Below are 6,000 nucleotides of genomic sequence, written 5' to 3'. Positions count from 1 at the left end.
ATGCTTCATTTTGTTGACAGTAAATGCTACAACAGAGAGAGCCTATCAGAAAAGCAATTTAGGAAATATGGCTAATCTTCTTTGGTCTCTGAGATGAAATGATTGATTGTTGGGTTGCTTTTTGTTTCTTTTTAAACAGCTTAACAAGGAATTTCTTAATGGGAATCAGAAATTCATGTGCCTTTAAAGCCAAGTGTTTGGCTCCTAGACTACAGAGGCGATATTTCCCCTATGAATATAAATAGTGGCACGAGGTGGGAAATGAAGCATTGTTTTGGACTTGCTTTGCTTTATTATTTCTAGCACCCGCTTGCTGTTCTCCAGAGGATGCCCAGGCACTCGAGGAAAATTTCTGGCTCTAGTTGTTTAGCCAAATCTTAAAGCTATTGTTAAGGTATTTTAGGTGACAGAGCAACCTTTGCAGAAGAGTCCTGTGGAGTTTGATGAGGAGGAAGGGCTCACATTGTTACAGGAGTCACCCTCAGAACCCATCTGCCTGGGCAGAGACTGGCTATGTGGTGAGTATTAACCAGTTCGCTCGTACCTGGAATTACCGACCGTCTCTACTACAATGCTGTACTAGCCACATCCTGGAAGCGAATGGGAGATAAAACCCAGATTTACTAACAGTACATTCCTGTGTCTCTGAACAAACTTACGCCACAATCAGACAGCCAGCTTCCAGACTTAACTCCCATCCCATCCCGGTTTGGCGTTTCCTTTGCTGATTTAGTCCTACTTGCAGCCCAACCAGAGCCACTTGTAAAACACGAGCACAAGAGTGAGGTGTATTCACCCGCTTGAGGTGTGTGCTAAACTGGAGGGGAGTATCTAAACTCTGGGAGACATCTAAACAGAAAAAAGGGGGTGGGGAGTTCACTGAACCAGTGCCATTTCTCTAGAAGCCTGACTCTTTCTCCAGGGCCCGTGCTTGCCTTTCTTCCCCACACTATTGCAGCATCAAGCTGACATAGCATAAATTTGGCTTGTGGAGGCCAAGTGCAGGAAACAAGACCCTAGTGAAATGGCACTCTGACTGCTTTACAGACACACGCTTCTGCATTTGAGACTAAGACAGTTCAGACACTGGCCGTGTGTATTAAAGATCTCAAATACATCTTCATAAAGATAAAAGTGACCAGCTGGCACCCCAGTAAGAGTAGTCTGGGACGGTGCATGGGGTTGGGCATGCATTAAACCTAAGCATTGTTCCAAAGGAAACAGCTACGGTAGCGCATCAACCACCTGCTTTGCAAATACTGACAGAGGAAGAATTAGCATTGACAATACGTGTAATATGATATGCGTGTAAACAAAGCATGATGTCACTGGCACAGCAGTATTGCACTACCAGGCCCTAGGTAAAGCAATTCAGCCAGATGGATTTTGGTATTTTGAAAACCTGTGAACCTCCTAGGCGAGGCTGAATTTAGCATATTGAGCCAACTCTAGAGCCCCTAGGTATTTCTGTCCAAAGTTCTTCTGGGCCTTTCTGTAACAACCACCAGCATACCCAGTGCAGTGAAACTCTCTCCTCAGGTGACAGGTATCATCCACTGAAGTCTTCCTGCAGTGCCCTTGCAGGGCCTGATAGCAGGGCACTGAGATGAGGAGAGCTGTGGACGTTATTCTGGTATAGTTGCACAGGCAGCTCCAGATTTTAAATGTTTAAATAAAAACTGTTTATCTAAATATATATATATATATCTGTCATCTAATGTCTTCAGCAGAGATAAAGCATCTTACGACATATTTAAATAAAAAATAATAATCTGAATTGAGCCTTCAGTGTTAAAGGAAAGGTGATGTACAGAATAGGTCCCCAACTAGTGCAGTCTCTGGGTGTGGGAGTGCTGACAGAACAGCAGCATTCAATAGGACGTAAGTTGCCCTATAAACGATGCGGACTTTGTTGGCTACTACTAAAACCATATACACAATCTACAGTCACTCACTTGGGTAGCACGTTGTGGGTCCGGTGGACAGTTGTTTTCGATGCTCAGAGGAACCTGTGAACGTCCTTATGCTAAGAAGTACTTGTGTTCCAGGCTGCCCTGCTCATCTCCTGGTGCCTGACCCCACAGGCTGGAGTGGTGTGATTGATTTGGTGCTGGATAACCCTTCCAGGGTGGTGTGGAGCTGAAGGATCCACTGGTTTCCAGTACGGAAGGCCTTCGAGCTTGAGATTGGTGCAGTGGTGGTGGGAGCAGCAGTCCGTGTATCATTTCCTTCACTGGCAACTGCAAACAGGGAAGAGAAGAAGGTGGTTACTAGGGTAGTCACAGGAATGGCTTAGTAACGGTGAACGTGTGCACCCCAGCTTTGCGGTGGAGGCCAGCTAAGAGATCCCTTGCCTCCGTGCAAGTTGGTGGCCAGCAAAGCTTGACCAGTGTGGAGACAGGACTTTGAGATGTACGGTAGGCTTTTGGAATTGGAAACACAAATACACTGTGGTCCAGGCACAATCTGCTTAAGGAGGGGGACCAGTAACAGGTTTAGGCTCCTGTCTGTAGTATTTAAGGGCATCAACCATGTCTTGTTTATGTCAGTTGTGAACAACTGTTCGTGATGTGGGTTGAAACAGCTCGGTGGATAACAGGGTTAATTTTTGCTAGACTGTTTTTAACCCCATCGGTTTACTAGAGAAAACAGGGACTGCCTCTTGCCTTAAATTGTCATTTTCAAAACTGCTGTCTGCTGGAGATCCCAGTCCAGCATGCATATCCCCAACAGTAGAGCTCAGCTATCAGTCTTGCTGCTAACAAAGTAGAGCAGACACTGGCTTTCTCCCAGCATGCTGGTGGTATACACTTGCTTTAAAGAGCAACATCAGCACATCTGTTGACTGGTGAAATAGCAGATATGCCACAGCACGCACAAGTAAGTGGCCAGCAGCTTTCCTAGATTATGTGGAAAGGATAACCAGTTCTCTCGCTGCAGGATTTCCTGTGAGAGGTTCCGTGTTATGCAGGAAATTGCCCCTGACCTTAAAAATCAGTGACTGCTGGGTTAGAGAAAAATTCCCTGTAACAATGGCCTGGTTTCTCTCAACCTGTATAAAACTGGACCAAAAGAGAAGAAAGTACAGTGAAAAACCTGGGTGTAACAGGACCCAAGCATTCAGTGTTTTGTAAGGCAAGTCTCAGCCACACCTCCTAACATTTGCTCCCACATTTTTGAGGCTTTTTTTTAAAAAAAAAAAAAAAAAAAAGCTTTGTGTAAAAGCTACTGATAAATAATAATGTGTGAGTACACATCCAGCCTGGAGACTGCAAGGTACAGGCAGGCCTATTATATCCTTAGCCTATACCAGAATATACTCCCCTCTGTGGAAATAACACATCTGCTGTACTAGAGATTGTATTAAATCTTTTCCCCCAAAAGGCCATTCTTAAGTGTGTTACTGAATTCTGATTTTATGATTACTCTTTCAATGCATTTAATTTACGGGAAAGAAATCTCCTCTTCAAAAACTTGCTTTAATTAATTTTGGCTCCAGTAAAATGCTGGGAAGTGTTTATCAATCATTGCAGCACTGAGCTGCAATGCTGTGACTGTTGGTGAGTGATAAGAATAGCATGAACACAAGGGAGGAGGAAGGGCAGCGGGAGTGGGACTCTCTCTCTGGCTTGCTGCCGAGGCCTCAGCTTTGTCACCCTGGATCAAGGGTTGCAGCGGGGACAGTCCTAGCAACAACATGTAAGTTCATGTGCTGGCAGAAAGCATTTTTCTGCAGAAAATTTGGAATATGCTAGGAATGGTCATTTGATAGCGACCAGATGTCAGACCAAGAGCAATGCAGCAGCAGGTTTTATGAACACAAGATATGTTCAGGCAAAACCTAAGTTCTGGCCTTGGACAATCACACCTGCTGGCAGTCAAGTCATAGGGGTTGCATGGCCTTATCTGCTCAAAGAAGGGAGCACCAGGTTTCTGGAAGCAAGTCAGTGCAACAAAGGACACTTGAGTTGACCCCTAGTTTCCCTGTTCTTGATTTGCTCCAATGTGGGTTGAGGGTAGCAAAGGTGCAGAGCATGGCGGTCTAAGGTTAACTTCTTTCCAATTTATAAGGAAAGAAATGGGTTGATAGGGGGTTTGGAGCAGATGGGTTGAAAACAATTGCTGGTTTGGGTCACTCACCGTCTCAGACTTTCACAGAGGCTGGTGGCATCACAAGTTGATTCACCCTGGTGAAGGGAAGACAAAAATGACATGTGAGAGCTGCAATTAGCCAAGAAAGAGGCTCCTAAAAACATACCAGCCTATTAAATCCAGGTTCCTGTTGCTTAACAGTTTCTAAAGAGATAGGACATTGATAACTGTCCTGCACAGTGGCATAAAGCTGAAACCCTTTCACAGTGGTGTCTGATAGCAATTCTGACAATTGCTGGAACATGCCAAGTAACATTGCTGACACTAATTGACAAGGATTTGGGAAGGTCCCTTTGGAAAGGCATTCAGACGTAGCAATTGTTTCCCTAAGCCAGTAACAAGACTGTTTATACAGTCTTTATATATGTTGAATGGTGTCCTTCAGACTGACCGCATAAATGTAAACAGTCACTGCTGATAAAAGTTGAATTAAGAAAAAAGTAGCTGTCTTTCAGTTTTCATCTCCTGAAGACCTGCTGCTGTTCCAGACAACTGCTCCCAAGTGGGGGATGGAGCCCAGTGGGGACTGCAGTGTCACCAAGCAGCAGCCGTTCTCAGCAGTGTGCTGTCCTGCACCTCCTGCTACTGAGGGCAGCGAGGGGAACAGCTCCTGTTTGCTCTGTGGGGTACCCAGGGAAAAGGCAGTAATGGTTTTACAAAGTTCATCCCTTAGACCTGCTCCTTCTCATCACAGTGCCCTGTGCAATTCAGCTTTCCTCATCACCAGCTCTCCTGCTGCAGCAGATCACCTCTCTCTCCCCCACACTGTTCATGCCTTCCCGGAGTGGTTACTTAGGGACAGGAGCAATCTCCTTTGATAGCGTTAAGCATACCTGTAAGAAAGACAGGTCACCCTCAGACTCTTAAGACGTTTGGGACTTGTTTTCTATCTCGGATGCTCACTGACCTCAGTGGGAACTTCTGGATTCTCAGTAACAACACTGGAAAACCCGCACCTCACCTAAGGACCTGGCTTGATGTTGCTGCGTTTGGGTGCTTTTACCCAAATGCACTCTAGCTGTACTTGGCCAATAGGAGAAGAAATCTGAGTCACAAAGTAAGAGTCTTCTCGTACCATTTGGCTGTGCTAACTTAAAATAACAAATAAAGTGAAAGAGCAGTACTTTATACCTTAAAGGATCGCAGCAGGATTTTGCCATCACATGCAAAAGCACAGCTTCTTTCTGAATCAGTGAAAAACTTGGGCAGGTTTACAGGGAAGATCACAGAAACCGTCTCTGCCTCAGGTCCTACCAGGTAAGAACTTCTCAATGAAACATCATTTTCCTTTGGAAAATGCTGATTTATTAAAACTCATCTGTGGCTCATCACCAGACTTCATACCTGACCCAGGACACCCTTTTTTGCTGAAAAGGTATGATGCTGGATTCAGACATGTGTTCCAGGATAAAAATTAACCAGTGGTTAGAGGACATCTTCCAAGAAATCTCTGCATCAGAAATTGGCCCAGTTCAGCCTAAAGCTCTTAACTTCACACCAACCTCACAGAAAGCTTGTTTCCAAGATGCATAGAAGCCTCTGTGCCTTTTCTGCCTTTCAAGGCTATAAACTGAAATATTTTTGATGCAGGAGCTGACCCAAGTTTCTTTGTAGAATTACCATTCTCGGTAATTCTACTGCATTGGACATTACATTGTACTGAACATTGTAACTGTGCTTTAACTATCAGAATACATCAGAGAGATAAAACAGATTACCTTGTAATGCTACAGTCAACTTCAGAAGTAGGAAGTGAACTATGATATGTTATGAAGCTATCACAGAATACTAAAACTCCAGATGTTTGAATGCGCTGTAATGTTGTTTGAAAGTCATGTCCCTTAACAT

Source organism: Fulmarus glacialis, unplaced genomic scaffold (genome assembly GCF_000690835.1).
Source record: "Fulmarus glacialis isolate BGI_N327 unplaced genomic scaffold, ASM69083v1 scaffold454, whole genome shotgun sequence".
Taxonomy (NCBI): Eukaryota; Metazoa; Chordata; class Aves; order Procellariiformes; family Procellariidae; genus Fulmarus; species Fulmarus glacialis.
This window is presented reverse-complemented; position numbering follows the sequence as displayed.